Source organism: Dermacentor variabilis, unplaced genomic scaffold (assembly GCF_050947875.1).
Source record: "Dermacentor variabilis isolate Ectoservices unplaced genomic scaffold, ASM5094787v1 scaffold_13, whole genome shotgun sequence".
Classification (NCBI taxonomy): Eukaryota; Metazoa; Arthropoda; class Arachnida; order Ixodida; family Ixodidae; genus Dermacentor; species Dermacentor variabilis.
Window position 1 is genome coordinate 21,264,895 of NW_027460291.1, and position 20,591 is coordinate 21,285,485.

The window sequence follows — 20,591 nt, forward strand, 5'->3', positions numbered from 1 at the left end:
AATCTATTATGTGTTTGTAAATAATATGTTCCAGCATTTTGCACGATTGGGAAGTTAAAGAAATTGGTCTGTAATTCGTTATGTCTGTCTTCCTGCCTGTTTTATACAAGGGTATTACTCTTGCAAGTTTCCACGATGAAGGAACGATTCCTGTATCTAGAGACTTACTGAATATAATTTCAAGATAGCGTGATGTCCATTGTGAATAGCGAAGTAAAAAGGAATTAGGAATACCGTCGGAGCCAATAGACTTTTTTGTGTCTAAACTTAAAATCAAATTAAGAACGCCAATAACATCAACGGAAATGTCGGAAATAGAAAAATCTGAATCATTATCAAAAGCAGGGCAGACATGAGAATCGTTTGCGTACACCGAATGGAAATATTCATTGAATGCATTGGAGATGCGTGCAGGATCATTTATAGTTTCATCATTGATAGTCAATGAAGATGAAGATTCAGTAGTAGGCATGACAGAACGCCAGAACTTCCGAGGATTATTTCTTAGTAATCCTGGCAGCTCGATATGAAAGAAAAAATCTTTGGCCGTATTCATTTTCAAATTTAGTTCCTCTTTGGCAGAGGTGAATCTAGCAATTGCATCAGGGTCATTACTGCGTTTTGAGCGTCTCAGTCTTCTAACGCGGCGTGATAACTGCAAGATTTCTCTAGTCATCCAAGGGAGTGCACGATTTTTTTTCTTACTTTTTAACGGAACAAAGCGTCGAATGCACAGCTTTATAATGTTTTCAAATTGGCGAACTATTTTATTCACGTCACAATCTTTACTAAGTGTGCAAAACGATTCAAAACGTTCTGATAAGACATCAAGAATAGACGTGTCGTCACAGCGATTAAAGTCGAAAAAAGTTTGAATTTCGGCACGCGGTTTACAAACTGTGCAGTTTAGCGATATAAACACTGCCCTGTGATCTGAAATTCCGTCAGTAATTTCACAGTCAGACAGCTTATCAACAAGGTCTGAACTAATGAACACTAGGTCAAGAAGTGTGTTTTGTCTTGTTGCGCCAGTGACTACTTGTGTAAGCCCAAAAGATAAAGAAAAGTTAATTAGTTCGCAACCTAAACAACTGTAATATGCGATAGTGAGGGCCAGTGAATATCTGGTGTGTTAAAGTCTCCCATTAGAATTAAGCTAGATGCATGAAAAATGTGCGTGTTGATGTAATCAGCGAGAAGGAAAATGTTATCAGGTGAGGAGGCAGGTGGATGGTAGAAAACAGAGACTATGATTGTTTTTTTTCCTAGGTATAATTTACACCAAACACACTCAAGATCTGCTGGAGGACAGATAACTGAAAACATTAAATCGGATTTAAAGAAAAGGGCGACACCGCCTCCCCTGCCAGTTTTGCGGTCTGACCGGACAGCTACATAGCCGGGTGGAGTGATTTCAGAGTCATATATGTGATCGTGAAGCCATGTTTTAGTGACACCAATGAAATGGTGGGAATAGGAGGCTACCAAGGAAAGAAACAGCGGGAACTTATTTACTAGACTTCTTGCATTCAAATTCAAGAAAGTAAGCTTGTAAGAGTCGTGAATTTGTCAAGGTGAAGATGACGTGGCCGGGAGAGTGTTGCCAGAAAGGCTCGAATTATTCACTACGGTGTTTACAGCGAGACCTGAATCGTCAACTAGGGCATTAGCTGCATCATTCCACCTGTAGCGGACACCATTTACAAAGACATGGTCATAACGCAACCTCACCACAGAGCCATGGTCACGTAAAGAAGAAGTTGCTGCCCATAGCTTTTTGCGAATGGTACGTACATTAGCCGAGTAACTAACTCGGCTAATAACATTAGCCGAGTAACGAGTAAATAACTCATTTCCAAGCATTCTCCCAATCCCGAGCCTTATTTTCAGCAATTGAAGAGCACAAATACACGGGCTACGGCACGTTTACAGAAGAACTTCGCTTCAACAAAGGCGATAGTATGCTAGATACAGAGACGTCACCAGAACACAGGCCTGACCCACACACTGCTAGAGGACGGCAGAATTTCGTCTCCTCGCACTCGAGCCAAATGCGTGGCTGCAAAGCATGTCTTCAGCAGTTCAGAAGAGAGAATATTTCAGTTCTCGGTATTGAGCTCCTCGTCGTTATTTTTTGCACGCTCTGCCGGCACAAGCAAAACGCTCCAGCGTTATCACACCTCGCAATCGCTCGGCACGTTTTCGCAAGCGTGAATCAGCGAAAGCGCCAAGAAGTTCCCCAGCAAGATTCAGCACACGCGAAACTCACTGGGTCATACGGCTGAGAAGCTTTTTGCTAACTGCATCAGAAAGGTGGATACGGCGAGCGTGCCTCAGAAGTATTCCAAAAAGTTATGAAATAATTTAGAGTAACGTTCGTAGTCAGAGAAAGCGCCAAAAGGTTTCCGAGTAAGATTCAGTACACCCGAAGCTGACTGCGTCACACGGTTGAGAAGCATTCTGTTAACTGCTTCACAAATCTGGATGCTGCGAGCGTGCCTCAGAAGTATTCGACAAAGTGACGAAATTAATCACAGTAATGCTAGGGGGCAGAGCAACCGCCACGTTTCCCAGCAGGATTCAGTACACGCGAAACTGAAGGCGGCATACGGCTGAGAAGCTTTTTGCTAACTGCATCAAAAAGCTGGATGTGGTGAGCGTGCCTCAGAAGTATTGCAAAAAGTGACAAAATTATTCACAGTAATGTACGGGGTCAGAGAAAGCGCCAAGAAATTTCCCAGCAAGATTCAGTTCACACGAAACCAACAGCGTCATACGGGTGAGAAACCTTTTGCTAACTGCATCACAAAGCTGGATGCGGTGAGCGTCCCTCAGAAGTATTCCAAAAAGAGACCAAAATAATTACAGCAATGATCCGGATCACAGAAAGCGCCAAGATATTTCCCAGTAAGATTCATTACACGCGAAACTAACTGCGTCCTACGGCTGAGAAGCTCTTTGCTAACTGCATCACAAAGCTGGATGCAGCGAGCGTGCCTCAGAAGTGTGCCAAGAAGTGCCGAAATTACCTATAGTAGTGTTAGGGGGCAGAGAAACTGCCAAGAATTAACCCAGCAAGATTCAGTACGCGCGAAACTAACTGCGTCATGCAGCTGAGAAGCTTTTTGCTAACTGCATCCCAAAGCTGGTTGTGGTGAACGTGCCTCAGAAGTATGCGAAAAAGTGACGAAATAAATTATAGTAATGTTTGGGGTCAGAGAGAACGCCCAGGCGTTTTCCAGCAAGATTAAATAGACGCGAAACTAACTGCGTCATTCGGCTGAGAAGACTTTTGCTAACTGCATCACAAAGCTGAATGCAGCGAGCGTGCCTCAGAAGTATGCCAAAAAGTGACAAAATTAATTACAGTAATCTTAGGGGGCACAGAAAGTTCCAAGAGGTTTCCCAGCAAGATTCAGTACACGCGAAACAAACTGCGTTGTACGGCTGAGAAGACTTTTGCTAACTGCATCACAAAGCTGAATGCAGCGAGCGTGCCTCAGAAGTATGCCAAAAAGTGACAAAATTAATTACAGTAATCTTAGGGGGCACAGAAAGTTCCAAGAGGTTTCCCAGCAAGATTCAGTACACGCGAAACAAACTGCGTTGTACGGCTGAGAAGCTTTTGCTAACTGAATCACAAAGCTGGATGCGGTGAGCGTGCATCAGAAGTATGCCAAAAAGTTACAAAATTAATTACAGTAACCTTAGGGGGCACAGAAAGTTCCAAGAGGTTTCCCAGCAATATTCAGTACACGCGAAACAAACTGCGTTGTACGGCTGAGAAGCTTTTGCTAACTGCATCACAAAGCTGGATGCGGTGAGCGTGCATCAGAAGTATGCCAAAAAGTGACAAAATTAATTACAGTTCTCTTAGGGGGCACAGAAATATCCAAGATGTTTCCCAGCAAGATTCAGTACACGCGAAACTAACTGCGTCATTCGGCTAAGAAGACTTTTGCTAACTGCATCACAAAGCTGAATGCAGCGAGCGTGCCTCAGAAGTATGCCAAAAAGTGACAAAATTAATTACAGTAATCTTAGGGGGCACAGAAAGTTCCAAGAGGTTTCCCAGCAAGATTCAGTACACGCGAAACAAACTGCGTTGTACGGCTGAGAAGCTTTTGCTAACTGCATCACAAAGCTGAATGCAGCGAGCGTGCCTCAGAAGTATGCCAAAAAGAGACAAAATTAATTACAGTAATCTTAGGGGGCACAGAAAGTTCCAAGAGGTTTCCCAGCAAGATTCAGTACACGCGAAACAAACTGCGTTGTACGGCTGAGACGACTTTTGCTAACTGCATCACAAAGCTGAATGCAGCGAGCGTGCCTCAGAAGTATGCCAAAAAGTGACAAAATTAATTACAGTAATCTTAGGGGGCACAGAAAGTTCCAAGAGGTTTCCCAGCAAGATTCGGTACACGCGAAACAAACTGCGTTGTACGGCTGAGAAGCTTTTGCTAACTGCATCACAAAGCTGGATGCGGTGACCGTGCATCAGAAGTATGCCAAAAAGTGACAAAATTAATTACAGTAATCTTAGGGGGCACAGAAAGTTCCAAGAGGTTTCCCAGCAATATTCAGTACACGCGAAACAAACTGCGTTGTACGGCTGAGAAGCTTTTGCTAACTGCATCACAAAGCTGGATGCGGTGAGCGTGCATCAGAAGTATGCCAAAAAGTGACAAAATTAATTACAGTTCTCTTAGGGGGCACAGAAAGTTCCAAGAGGTTTCCCAGCAAGATTCAGTACACGCGAAACAAACTGCGTTCTACGACTGATAAGCTGTTGCTAACTGCATCACAACGCTGGATGGGGTGAGCGTGCATCAGAAGTATGCCAAAATGTGACAAAATTAATTACAGTATTCTTAGGAGGCACAGAAAGTTCCAAGAGGTTTCCCAGCAAGATTCAGTACACGCGAAACAAACTGCGTTCTACGACTGATAAGCTGTTGCTAACTGCATCACAACGCTGGATGGGGTGAGCGTGCATCAGAAGTATGCCAAAATGTGACAAAATTAATTACAGTAATCTTAGGGGGCACAGAAAGTTCCAAGAGGTTTCCCAGCAAGATTCAGTACACGCGAAACAAACTGCGTTGTACGGCTGAGAAGCTTTTGCTAACTGCATCACAAAGGTGGATGCGGTGAGCGTGCATCAGAAGTATGCCAAAAAGTGACAAAATTAATTACAGTAATCTTAGGGGGCACAGAAAGTTCCAAGAGGTTTCCCAGCAAGATTCAGTACACGCGAAACAAACTGCGTTGTACGGCTGAGAAGCTTTTGCTAACTGCATCACAACGCTGGATGGGGTGAGCGTGCATCAGAAGTATGCCAAAATGTGACAAAATTAATTACAGTAATCTTAGGGGGCACAGAAAGTTCCAAGAGGTTTCCCAGCAAGATTCAGTACACGCGAAACAAACTGCGTTGTACGGCTGAGAAGCTTTTGCTAACTGCATCACAAAGCTGGATGCGGTGAGCGTGCATCAGAAGTGTGCCAAAAAGTGACAAAATTAATTACAGTATTCTTAGGGGGCACAGAAAGTTCCAAGAGGTTTCCCAGCAAGATTCAGTACACGCGAAACAAACTGCGTTGTACGGCTGAGAAGCTTTTGCTAACTGCATCACAAAGCTCGATGCGGTGAGCGTGCATCAGAAGTATGCCAAAAAGTGACAAAATTAATTACAGTAATCTTAGGGGGCAGAGAAAGCTCCAAGAATTGTCCCAGCAAGTTTACGTACACGCCAAACTAATTGCATCATACGGTTAAGCTGCTTTTTGCTAACTGCATCACAGATCCGCATGCGCCGAACGTACCTCCGAAGCATTCCAAAAAGCAACAAAATTATTTCCAGTAATATTGCGGGTCAGAGAAAGCGCCAGGAATTGTACCAGCAAGATTACGTACCCGGGAAAGTAATTGCATCATACTGTTAAGAAGCTTTTTGCTTACTGCAGCACAGATCGGAATGCGCCAAACGCACCTCCGAATAGTTCCAAAAAGCAACGAAATTAGTTCCAGTAATATTGCGGGTCAGAGAAAGCGCCAAGAATTCTCCCAGGAAGATTACGTACACGCAAAACTAATTGCATCATTCGGTTAACCTGCTTTTTGCTAACTGCATCACAGATCCGGATGCGCCGAACGTACCTCCGAAGCATTCCATAAAGCAACGAAATTAATTCCAGTAAAGTTGCGGGTCAGAGAAGCCCCCAAGAATTGTACCAGCAATATTACTTACACGCGAAAGTAACTGCATCGTACTGTTAAGGTGCTTTTTGCTAACTGCATTACAGATTGGAATGCGCCGAACGTACCTCCGAAGCGTTCCAAAAAGCAACGAAATTAATTCCAGTAATATTGCGGGTCAGAAAAAGCGCCAAGAATTGTATCCACAAGATTAAGTACACGCGAAAGTAACAGCATCATACGCTTAAGCGGCTTTTTGCTAAGTGCATCACAGATCCGGATGCGCCGAACGTACCTCCAAAGCAATCCAAAAAGCAACGAAATTATTTCCAGTAATGTTGAGGGTCAGAGAAAGCGCCAAGAATTGTCCCAGCAAGATAACCTACACGCGAAGCTAACTGCATCATACGGTTAAGCTGCCTTTTTCTAACTGCATCACATATCGGAATGTGCTGAACGTACCTCCGAAGCATTGCAAGAAGCAACGAAATTATTTCCAGTAAGGTTGCGGGTCAGAGAAAGCGCCAAGAATTGTCCCAGGAAGATTACGTACACGCGAAACGAACTGCATCACAGGGTTAAGCTGCTTCTTGCTAACTGCATCACAGATCCAGACGCGCCGAACGTACCCCCGAAGCACTCCAAAAAGGAACGAAATTATTTCTAGTAATGTTCCGGGTCAGAGAAAGCGCCAAGAATTGTCCCACCAAGAATACGTACTCGCGAAACTAACTCCATCATGCGGTTAAGCTGCTTCTTGCTAACTGCATCACAGATCCAGATGTGCCGAACGTACCCCCGAAGCATCCCAAAAAGGTACGAAATTAATTCCATAATGTTTGGGGTCAGAGGAAGCGCTAAGAATTGTCCCAGCAAAATTACGTACACGCGAAACTAACTGCATCATACGGTTAAGCTGCCTTTTGCCAACTGCATCACAGATCCGGATGCGCCGAACGTGCCTCCGAAGCATTTCAAAAAGCAACGAAATTAATTCCAGTAGTGTTGCGGGTCAGAGAAAGCGCCAAGGATTGTCCCAGCAAGATTAGGTACACGCGAAACTAACTGCATCATACGGTTAAGCTCCTTTTTGCTAACTGCATCCCAAATCCGGATGTGCCGAGCGTACCTCAAAAGCATTCCAAAACGCAACAAAATTAATTGCAGTAATTTTAGGAGTCAGAGAAAGCGCCAAGGATTGTCCCAGCAAGGTTACCTACACGCGAAACTAACTGCGTCATACGCTTAAGATGCTTTTTGCTAACTGCATCACAGATCCGGATGGGCCGAACGTACCTCTGAAGCGTTCCAAAAAGGAACGAAATTAATTCCAGTAATGTTCGGGGCCAGAGGAAGCGCCAAAAATTGTCCCAGCAATATTACGTACACGCGAAACTAGCTGCATCATACGGTTAAGCTGCTTTTTTTCTAACTGCATCACAGAAGGGAATGTGCCGAACGTACCTCCGAAGCATTGGAAAAAGCAACGAAATTATTTCCAGTAACGTTGCAGGTCACATAAAGCGCCAAGAATTGTGCCAGCAAGATAACGTACACGCGAAACTAACTGCGTCATACGCTTAATATGCTTTTTGAAACTTCATCACAAATCCGGATGCACCGAGAGTACCTTGGAAGCATTCCAAAACGCAACAAAATTATTTACAGTAATTTAAGGAGTCAGAGAAAGCGCCAAGAATTGTCCCAGCAAGATTACGTAGCCGCGATACTAACTGCGTCGTACGCTTCAGATGCATTTTGCAAACTGCATCACAGATCGGGATGCGCCGAACGTACCTCCGAAGCATTCCAAGAAGAACCGAAATTAATTACAGTTATCTTAGGGGTCAGAAAAAGCGCCAAGTATTGTCCCCACAAGATTACGTACACGCGAAACTAACTGCGTCATACGCTTAAGATGCTTTTGCAAACTGCATCACAGATCGGGATGCGACGAACGTACCTCCGAAGCATTCCAAAAAGAAACGAAATAAATTCCAGTAATGTTGCGGGTCAGAGAAAGCGCCAAGAATTGTCCCAGCAAGAATACGCACACGCGAAACTAACTGCATCATACGGTTAAGCTGCTTTTTCCTAACTGCATCACAGATCCAGATGCGCCGAACGTACCCCCGAAGCATTCCAAAAAGGAACGAAATTATTTCCAGTAATGTTTGGGGTCAGAGGAAGCGCCAAGAATTGTCCAAGCAAGAATACGTACACGCGAAACTAACTGCATCATATGGTTAAGCTGCTTTTTGCGAACTGCATCACAGATCCAGATGCGCCGAACGTACCTCCGAAGCATTCCAAAAAGGTACGAAATTAATTCCAGTAATGTTTGGGTCAGAGGAAGCGCCAAGAATTGTCCCAGCAAAATTACGCACACGCGAAACTAACTGCATCATACGGTTAAGCTGCTTTTTGCTAACTGCATCACAGATCGGGATGCGCCGAACGCGCCTCCTAAGCATTTCAAAAAGCAACGAAATTAATTCCAGTAATGTTGCGCATCAGAGAGAGCGCTAAGGATTGTCCCAGCAATATTAGGTACATGCTAAACTAACTGCATCATACGGTTAAGCTGCTGTTTGCTAACTGCATCACAGATCCGGATGCGCCGAAGGTACCTCCGAAGCATTCCAAAAAGCAACGAAATTATTTCCAGTAACATTGCGGGTCAGAGAAAGCGCCAAGAATTGTCCCAGCAAGATTACGTACATGCGAAACTAACTGCATCATACGCTTAAGATGCTTTTTGCTAACTGCATCACAAATCAGGATGCGCCGAGCGTACCACCAAAGCATTGCAAAACGCAACAAAATTCATTACAGTAATTTTAGGAGTCAGAGAAAGCGCCAAGAATTATCCCATCAAGATTACATACACGCGATACTAACTGCGTCATACGCTTCAGATGCTCTTTGTTAACTGCATCATAAATCCGGATGCGCCGAGCGTACCTCAGAAGCATTCGAAAACGGAACAAAATTACAGTAATTTTAGGAGTCAGAGAAAGCGCCAAGGATTGTCCCAGCAAGGTTACCTACACGCGAAACTAACTGCGTCATGCGCTTAACATGCTTTTTGCTAACTGCATCGCAGATCCGGATGCGCCGAACGCACCTCTGAAGCGTTCCAAAATGAAACGAAATAAATTTCACTAATGTTGGGGGTCAGAGAAAGCGCAAAGAACTGTCCCAGCAAGGATACGTACACGCGAAATTAACCGCATCATACGGTTAATCTACTTATTGCTAACTGCATCACAGATCCGGATGCGCCGAACGCAACCCCGAAGCATTCCAGAAAGCAACGAAATTAATTCCTGTAGCGTTGCGGGTCAGAGAAAGCGCCGAGAATGGTCCCAGCAAGATTACGTACACGCAAAAATAACTGCATCATACGCTTAAGACGCTTTTTGCTAACTACATCCAAAATCCGGATGCTCCGAGCGTACCTCAAAAGCATTCCAAAACGCAACAAAAATAATTACAGTAATTTTAGGAGTCAGAGAAAGCGCCAAGAATTGTCCCAGCAAGATTACGTACACGCGATACAAGCTGCGTCATACGCTTAAGCTGCTTTTTGCTAACTGCATCATAAATCCGGATGCGCCATGCGTACCTCAGAAGCATTCGAAAACGCAACAAAATTAATTGCAGTAATTTTAGGAGTCAGAGAAAGCGCCAAGGATTGTCCCAGCAAGATTACGTACACACGAAACTAACTGCGTCATACGCTTAAGATGCTTTTTGTTAAATGCATTGCAGATCCGGATGCGCCGAACGTACCCCCGAACATTCCAAAAAGGAACGAAATTAATTCCAGTAATGTTTGGGGTCAGAGAAACCGCCAATAATTGTCCCAGAAAGAATACGTACACGCGAAACTAACTGCATCATACGGTTAAGCTGCTTTTTGCTAACTGCATCACGAATCCTGATGCACCAAGCGTGCCTCAGAAGCATTCCAAAACGCAACAAAATTATTTACAGAAATTTTAGGGGTCAGAGAAAGCGCCAAGGATTGTCCCAGCAAGGTTACCTACACGCGAAACTAACTGCGTCATACGCTTAAGATGCTTTTTGCTAACTGCAGCACAGATCCGGATGCGCCGAACGTACCTCTGAAGCGTTCAAAAAAGGAACGAGATTAATTCCAGTAATGTTCGGGGTCAGAGGAAGCGGCAAAAATTGCCCCAGCAATATTACGTACACGCGAAACTAACTGCATCATACGGTTAAGCTGCTTTTTTCTAACTGCATCACAGAAGGGAATGTGCCGAACGTACCTCCGAAGCATTGGAAAAAGCAACGAAATTATTTCCAGTAACGTTGCAGGTCAGATAAAGCGGCAAGAATTGTGCCAGCAAGATAACGTACACGCGAAACTAACTGCGTCATACGCTTAATATGCTTTTTGATAACTTCATCACAAATCCGGATACGCCGAGCGTACCTCAGAAGCATTCCAAAACGCAACAAAATTATTTACAGTAATTTAAGGAGTCAGAGAAAGCGCCAAGAATTTTCCCAGCAAGATTACGTAGCCGCGATACTAACTGCGTCGTACGCTTCAGATGCATTTTGCAAACTGCATCATAAATCCGGATGCGCCGAGCGTACCTCAGAAGCATTCCAAAACGCAACAAAATTAATTACAGTAATTTTAGGAGTCAGAGAAAGCACCAAGGATTGTCCCAGCAAGATTACGTACACGCGAAACTAACTGCCGCATACGCTTAACATGCTTTTGCAAACTGCATCACAGATCGGGATGCGACGAACGTACCTCCGAAGCAATCCATAAAGAACCGAAATAATTACAGTTATATTAGGGGTCAGAAAAGGCGCCAAGTATTGTCCCAGCAAGATCGCGTAGACGCGAAACAAACTGCGTCATACGCTTAAGATGCTTTTTGCAAACTGCATCACAGATAGGGATGCGACAAACGTACCTCCGAAGCATTCCAAAAAGAACCGAAATTATATACACTAATTTTAGGGGTCAGAAAAAGCGCCAAGTATTGTCCCAGCAAGATTACGTACACGCGAAACTAACTCCGTCATACGCTTAAGATGCTTTTTTGCAAACTGCATCACAGATCATGATGCGACCAACGTACCTCCGAGGCATTCCAAGAAGAACCGAAATTAATTACAGTTATCTTAGGGGTCAGAAAAAGCGCCAAGTATTGTCCCCACAAGATTACGTACACGCGAAACTAACTGCGTCATACGCTTAAGATGCTTTTGCAAACTGCATCACAGATTGGGATGCGACGAACGTACCTCCGAAGCAATCCAAAAAGAACCGAAATACTTACAGTAATTTTAGGGGTCAGAAAAAGCGCCAAGTATTGTCCCAGCAAGATTACGTAGACGCGAAACTAACTGCGTCATACGCTTAAGATGGTTTTTGCAAACTGCATCACAGATCGGGATGCGACCAACGTACCTCCGAAGCATTCCAAGAAGAACCGAAATAATTACAGTTATCTTAGGGGTCAGAAAAAGCGCCAAGTATTGTCCCCACAGGATTACGTACACGCGAAACTATCTGCGTCATACGCTTAAGATGGTTTTTGCAAACTGCATCACAGATCGGGATGCGACCAACGTACCTCCGAAGCATTCCAAGAAGAACCGAAATTAATTACAGTTATCTTAGGGGTCAGAAAAAGCGCCAAGTATTGTCCCCACAGGATTACGTACACGCGAAACTAACTGCGTCATTCGCTTAAGATGCTTTTGCAAACTGCATCACAGATCGGGATGCCAGGAACGTACCTCCGACGCAATCCAAAAAGAACCGAAATACTTACAGTTATTTTAGGGGTCAGAAAAAGCGCCAAGTATTGTCCCCACAGGATTACGTACACGCGAAACTAACTGCGTCATTCGCTTAAGATGCTTTTGCAAACTGCATCACAGATCGGGATGCCACGAACGTACATCCGAAGCATTCCATGAAGAACCGAAATTAATTACAGTAATTTTAGGGGTCAGAAACAGCGCCAAGTATTGTCCCAGCAAGATTGCGTAGACGCGAAACCAGCTGCGTCATACGCTTATGATGCTTTTTGCAAACTGCATCACAGATCGGGATGCGACAAACGTACCTCCGAAGCATTCCAAGAAGAACCGAAATTAATTACAGTAATTTTAGGGGTCAGAAACAGCGCCAAGAATTGTCCCAGCAAGATTACGTACACGCGAAACTAACTGCATCATACGCTTAAGATGCTTTTTGCAAACTGCATCACAGACCGGGATGCGTCGAACGTACCTCCGAAGCATTCCAAAAAGAACCGAAATTAATTCCAGTAATATTAGGGGTTAGAAAATGCGCCAAGTATTGTCCCAGCAAGATTACGTACACGAGAAACTAACTGCGTCATACGCTTAAGATGCTTTTTGCAAACTGCACCACAGATCGGGATGCGACCAACGTACCTCCGAAGCATTCCAAGAAGAACCGAAATTAATTACAGTTATCTTAGGGGTCAGAAAAAGCGCCAAGTATTGTCCCAGCAAGATTACATCCACGCGAAACTAACTGCGTCATACGCTTAAGATGCTTTTTGCAAACTGCACCACAGATCGGGATGCGACCAACGTACCTCCGAAGCATTCCAAGAAGAACCGAAATTAATTACAGTTATCTTAGGGGTCTGAAAAAGCGCCAAGTATTGTCCCCACAAGATTACGTCCACGCGAAACTAACTGCGTCATACGCTTAAGATGCTTTTTGCAAACTGCACCACAGATCGGGATGCGACCAACGTACCTCCGAAGCATTCCAAGAAGAACCGAAATTAATTACAGTTATCTTAGGGGTCAGAAAAAGCGCCAAGTGTTGTCCGAGCAAGATTGCGTAGACGCGAAACTAACTGCGTCATACGCTTAAGATGCTTTTTGCAAACTGCATCACAGATCGGGATGCGACAAACGTACCTCCGAAGCATTCCAAAAAGAACCGTAATTAATTACAGTAATATTAGGGTTTAGAAAAAGCGCCAAGTATTGTCCCAGCAAGATTACGTAGACGCGAAACTAACTGCATCATACGCTTAAGATGCTTTTTGCAAACTGCATCACAGATCGGGATGCGACAAACGTACCTCCGAAGCATTCCAAAAAGAACCGTAATTAATTACAGTAATATTAGGGTTCAGAAAAAGCGCCAAGTATTGTCCCAGCAAGATTACGTAGACGCGAAACTAACTGCATCATACGCTTAAGATGCTTTTTGCAAACTGCGTCACAGACCGGGATGCGCCGAACGTACCTCCGAAGCATTCCAAGAAGAACCGAAATTAATTACAGTTATTTTAGGGGTCAGAAAAAGCGCCAAGTATTGTCCCAGCAAGATTACGTAGACGCGAAACTAACTGCGTCATACGCTTAAGAGGCTTTTTGCAAACTGCATCACAGATCGGGATGCGACAAACGTACCTCTGAAGCATTCCAAAAAGAACCGAAATTAATTACAGTAATTTTAGTGTTCAGAAAAAGCGCCAAGTATTGTCCCAGCAAGATTGCGTAGACGCGAAACTAACTGCGTCATACGCTTAAGATGCTTTTTGCAAACTGCATCACAGATCGGGATGCGACAAACGTACCTCCGAAGCATTCCAAAAAGAACCGAAATTAATTACAGTAATATTAGGGTTCAGAAAAAGCGCCAAGTATTGTCCCAGCAAGATTACGTAGTCGCGAAACTAACTGCATCATACGCTTAAGATGCTTTTTGCAAACTGCATCACAGACCGGGATGCGACAAACGTATCTCCTAAGCATTCCAAAAAGAACCGAAATTAATTACAGTAATATTAGGGTTCAGAAAAAGCGCCAAGTATTGTCCCAGCAAGATTACGTAGACGCGAAACTAACTGCATCATACGCTTAAGATGCTTTTTGCAAACTGCATCACAGACAGGGATGCGCCGAACGTACCTCCTAAGCATTCCAAAAAGAACCGAAATTAATTACAGTTATTTTATGGGTCAGAAAAAGCGCCAAGTATTGTCCCAGCAAGATTACGTAGACGCGAAACTAACTGCGTCATACGCTTAAGATGCTTTTTGCAAACTGCATCACAGATCGGGATGCGACAAACGTACCTCCGAAGCATTCCAAAAAGAACCGAAATTAATTACAGTAATTTTAGTGTTCAGAAAAAGCGCCAAGTATTGTCCCAGCAAGATTGCGTAGACGCGAAACTAACTGCATCATACGCTTAAGATGCTTTTTGCAAACTGCATCACAGACCGGGATGCGACAAACGTATCTCCTAAGCATTCCAAAAAGAACCGAAATTAATTACAGTAATATTAGGGTTCAGAAAAAGCGCCAAGTATTGTCCCAGCAAGATTACATAGACGCGAAACTAACTGCGTCATACGCTTAAGATGCTTTTTGCAAACTGCATGACAGATCGGGATGCGCCGAACGTACCTCCGAAGCATTCCAAAAAGAACCGAAATTAATTACAGTAATTTTAGTGTTCAGAAAAAGCGCCAAGTATTGTCCCAGCAAGATTACGTAGACGCGAAACTAACTGCATCATACGCTTAAGATGCTTTTTGCAAACTGCATCACAGACAGGGATGCGCCGAACGTATCTCCTAAGCATTCCAAAAAGAACCGAAATTAATTACAGTAATATTAGGGTTCAGAAAAAGCGCCAAGTATTGTCCCAGCAAGATTACGTAGACGCGAAACTAACTGCGTCATACGCTTAAGATGCTTTTTGCAAACTGCATCACAGATCGGGATGCGACAAACGTACCTCCGAAGCATTCCAAAAAGAACCGAAATTAATTACAGTAATTTTAGTGTTCAGAAAAAGCGCCAAGTATTGTCCCAGCAAGATTACGTAGACGCGAAACTAACTGCATCATACGCTTAAGATGCTTTTTGCAAACTGCATCACAGACAGGGATGCGCCGAACGTATCTCCTAAGCATTCCAAAAAGAACCGAAATTAATTACAGTAATATTAGGGTTCAGAAAAAGCGCCAAGTATTGTCCCAGCAAGATTACGTAGACGCGAAACTAACTGCGTCATACGCTTAAGATGCTTTTTGCAAACTGCATGACAGATCGGGATGCGCCGAACGTACCTCCGAAGCATTCCAAAAAGAACCGAAATTAATTACAGTAATTTTAGTGTTCAGAAAAAGCGCCAAGTATTGTCCCAGCAAGATTGCGTAGACGCGAAACTAACTGCGTCATACGCTTAAGATGCTTTTTGCAAACTGCATCACAGATCGGGATGCGACAAACGTACCTCCGAAGCATTCCAAAAAGAACCGTAATTAATTACAGTAATATTAGGGTTCAGAAAAAGCGCCAAGTATTGTCCCAGCAAGATTACGTACACGCGAAACTGACTGCGTCATACGCTTAAGATGCTTTTTGCAAACTGCATCACAGATCGGGATGCGACGAACGTACCTCAGAAGCATTCCAAAAAGAACCGAAATTAATTCCAGTAATATTAGGGGTCAGAAAAAGCGCCAAGTATTGTCCCAGCAAGATTACGTACACGCGAAACTAACTGCGTCATACGCTTAAGATGCTTTTTGCAAACTGCATCACAGATCGGGATGCGACAAACGTACCTCCGAAGCATTCCAAAAAGAACCGTAATTAATTACAGTAATATTAGGGTTCAGAAAAAGCGCCAAGTATTGTCCCAGCAAGATTATGTACACGCGAAACTAACTGCGTCATACGCTTAAGATGCTTTTTGCAAACTGCGTCACAGACCGGGATGCGACGAACGTACCTCAGAAGCATTCCAAAAAGAACCGAAATTAATTCCAGTAATATTAGGGGCAGAAAAAGCGCCAAGTATTGTCCCAGCAAGATTACGTACACGCGAAACTAACTGCGTCATACGCTTAAGATGCTTTTTGCAAACTGCATCACAGATCGGGATGCGACAAACGTACCTCCGAAGCATTCCAAGAAGAACCGAAATTAATTACAGTAATTTTAGGGGTCAGAAACAGCGCCAAGAATTGTCCCAGCAAGATTACGTACACGCGAAACTAACTGCATCATACGCTTAAGATGCTTTTTGCAAACTGCATCACAGATCGGGATGCACCGAACATATCTCCTAAGCATTCCAAAAAGAACCGAAATTCAGTCCAGTAATATTAGGGGTCAGAAAAAGCGCCAAGTATTGTCCCAGCAAGATTACGTACACGCGAAACTAACTGCGTCATACGCTTAAGATGCTTTTTGCAAACTGCATCACAGATCGGGATGCGACAAACGTACCTCCGAAGCATTCCAAGAAGAACCGAAATTAATTACAGTAATTTTAGGGGTCAGAAACAGCGCCAAGAATTGTCCCAGCAAGATTACGTACACGCGAAACTAACTGCATCATACGCTTAAGATGCTTTTTGCAAACTGCATCACAGATCGGGATGCGCCGAACATATCTCCTAAGCATTCCAAAAAGAACCGAAATTAATTACAGTAATTTTAGGGTTCAGAAGAAGCGCCAAGTATTGTCCCAGCAAGATTGCGTCCACACGAAACTAACTGCGTCATACGCTTAAGATGCTTTTTGCAAACTGCATCACAGATCGGGATGCGACAAACGTACCTCCGAAGCATTCCAAGAAGAACCGAAATTAATTACAGTAATTTTAGGGGTCAGAAACAGCGCCAAGTATTGTCCCAGCAAGATTACGTACACGCGAAACTAACTGCATCATACGCTTAAGATGCTTTTTGCAAACTGCATCACAGATCGGGATGCGCGGAACATATCTCCTAAGCATTCCAAAAAGAACCGAAATTAATTACAGTAATTTTAGGGGTCAGAAACAGCGCCAAGTATTGTCCCAGCAAGATTACGTACACGCGAAACTAACTGCATCATACGCTTAAGATGCTTTTTGCAAACTGCATCACAGATCGGGATGCGCCGAACGTACCTCCGAAGCATTCCAAGAAGAACCGAAATTAATTACAGTAATTTTAGGGGTCAGAAACAGCGCCAAGAATTGTCCCAGCAAGATTACGTACACGCGAAACTAACTGCATCATACGCTTAAGATGCTTTTTGCAAACTGCATCACAGATCGGGATGCGCCGAACATATCTCCTAAGCATTCCAAAAAGAACCGAAATTAATTACAGTAATTTTAGGGTTCAGAAGAAGCGCCAAGTATTGTCCCAGCAAGATTGCGTACACGCGAAACTAACTGCGTCATACGCTTAAGATGCTTTTTGCAAACTGCATCACAGATCGGGATGCGCCGAACGTACCTCCGAAGCATTCCAAGAAGAACCGAAATTAATTACAGTAATTTTAGGGTTCAGAAGAAGCGCCAAGTATTGTCGCAGCAAGATTGCGTCCACGCGAAACAAACTGCATCATACGCTTAAGATGCTTTTTGCAAACTGCATCACAGATCGGGATGCGCCGAACGTATCTCCGAAGCATTTCAAAAAGAACCGAAATTAATTCCAGTAATATTTGGGGTCAGAAAAAGCGCCAAGTATTGTCCCAGCAAGATTACGCACACGCGAAACTAACTGCGTCATACGCTTAAGATGCTTTTTGCAAACTGCATCACAGATCGGGATGCGACAAACGTACCTCCGAAGCATTCCAAGAAGAACCGAAATTAATTACAGTAATTTTAGGGTTCAGAAGAAGCGCCAAGTATTGTCCCAGCAAGATTGCGTCCACGCGAAACAAACTGTATCATACGCTTAAGATGCTTTTTACAAACTGCATCACAGATCGGGATGCGCCGAACGTATCTCCGAAGCATTCCAAAAAGAACCGAAATTAATTACAGTAATCTTAGGGGTCAGAAAAAGCGCCATGTATTGTCCCAGCAAGATTACGTACACGCGAAACTAACTGCGTCATACGCTTAAGATGCTTTTTGCAAACTGCATCACAGATCGGGATGCGACAAACGTACCTCCGAAGCATTCCAAGAAGAACCGAAATTAATTACAGTAATCTTAGGGGTCAGAAAAAGCGCCATGTATTGTCCCAGCAAGATTGCGTAGACGCTAAACTAACTGCATCATACGCTTAAGATGCTTTTTGCAAACTGCATCACAGATCGCGATGCGCCGAACGTATCTCCGAAGCATTTCAAAAAGAACCGAAATTAATTCCAGTAATATTAGGGGTCAGAAAAAGCGCCAAGTATTGTCCCAGCAAGATTACGCACACGCGAAACTAACTGCGTCAAAGGCTTAAGATGCTTTTTGCAAACTGCATCACAGATCGGGAGGCGCCGAACGTATCTCCTAAGCATTCCAAAAAGAACCGAAATTAATTACAGTAATCTTAGGGGTCAGAAAAAGCGCCATGTATTGTCCCAGCAAGATTACGTACACGCGAAACTAACTGCGTCATACGCTTAAGATGCTTTTTGCAAACTGCATCACAGATCGGGATGCGCTGAACGTATCTCCGAAGCATTCCAAAAAGAACCGAAACTAATTACAGTAATTTTAGGGTTCAGAAAAAGCGCCATGTATTGTCCCAGCAAGATTACGCACACGCGAAACTAACTGCGTCATATGCTTAAGATGCTTTTTGCAAACTGCGTCACAGACCGGGATGCGACGAACGTACCTCTGAAGCATTCCAAAAAGAACCGAAATTAATTCCAGTAATATTAGGGGTCAGAAAAAGCGCCAAGTATTGTCCCAGCAAGATTACGTACACGCGAAACTAACTGCGTCATACGCTTAAGATGCTTTTTGCAAACTGCATCACAGATCGGGATGCGACAAACGTACCTCCGAAGCATTCCAAGAAGAACCGAAATTAATTACAGTAATTTTAGGGGTCAGAAACAGAGCAAAGAATTGTCCCAGCAAGATTACGTACACGCGAAACTAACTGCATCATACGCTTAAGATGCTTTTTGCAAACTGCATCACAGATCGGGATGCGCCGAACATATCTCCTAAGCATTCCAAAAAGAACCGAAATTAATTACAGTAATTTTAGGGTTCAGAAAAAGCGCCAAGTATTGTCCCAGCAAGATTGCGTAGACGCGAAACTAACTGCATCATACGCTTAAGATGCTTTTTGCAAACTGCATCACAGATCGGGATGCGCTGAACGTATCTCCGAAGCATTCCAAAAAGAACCGAAACTAATTACAGTAATTTTAGGGTTCAGAAAAAGCGCCATGTATTGTCCCAGCAAGATTACGCACACGCGAAACTAACTGCGTCATATGCTTAAGATGCTTTTTGCAAACTGCGTCACAGACCGGGATGCGACGAACGTACCTCTGAAGCATTCCAAAAAGAACCGAAATTAATTCCAGTAATATTAGGGGTCAGAAAAAGCGCCAAGTATTGTCCCAGCAAGATTACGTACACGCGAAACTAACTGCGTCATACGCTTAAGATGCTTTTTGCAAACTGCATCACAGATCGGGATGCGACAAACGTACCTCCGAAGCATTCCAAGAAGAACCGAAATTAATTACAGTAATTTTAGGGGTCAGAAACAGAGCAAAGAATTGTCCCAGCAAGATTACGTACACGCGAAACTAACTGCATCATACGCTTAAGATGCTTTTTGCAAACTGCATCACAGATCGGGATGCGCCGAACATATCTCCTAAGCATTCCAAAAAGAACCGAAATTAATTACAGTAATTTTAGGGTTCAGAAAAAGCGCCAAGTATTGTCCCAGCAAGATTGCGTAGACGCGAAACTAACTGCATCATACGCTTAAGATGCTTTTTGCAAACTGCATCACAGATCGGGATGCGCCGAACATATCTCCTAAGCATTCCAAAAAGAACCGAAACTAATTACAGTAATTTTAGGGTTCAGAAAAAGCGCCAAGTATTGTCCCAGCAAGATTGCGTAGACGCGAAACTAACTGTATCATACGCTTAAGATGCTTTTTGCAAACTGCATCACAGATCGGGATGCGCCGAACATATCTCCTAAGCATTCCAAAAAGAACCGAAATTAATTACAGTAATTTTAGGGTTCAGAAGAAGCGCCAAGTATTGTCCCAGCAAGATTGCGTCCATGCGAAACAAACTGCATCATACGCTTAAGATGCTTTTTGCAAACTGCATCACAGATCGGGATGCGCCGAACATATCTTCTAAGCATTCCAAAAAGAACCGAAACTAATTACAGTAATTTTAGGGTTCAGAAAAAGCGCCAAGTATTGTCCCAGCAAGATTGCGTAGACGCGAAACTAACTGTATCATACGCTTAAGATGCTTTTTGCAAACTGCATCACAGATGGGGATGCGCCGAACATATCTCCTAAGCATTCCAAAAAGAACCGAAATTAATTACAGTAATTTTAGGGTTCAGAAGAAGCGCCAAGAATTGTCCCAGCAAGATTG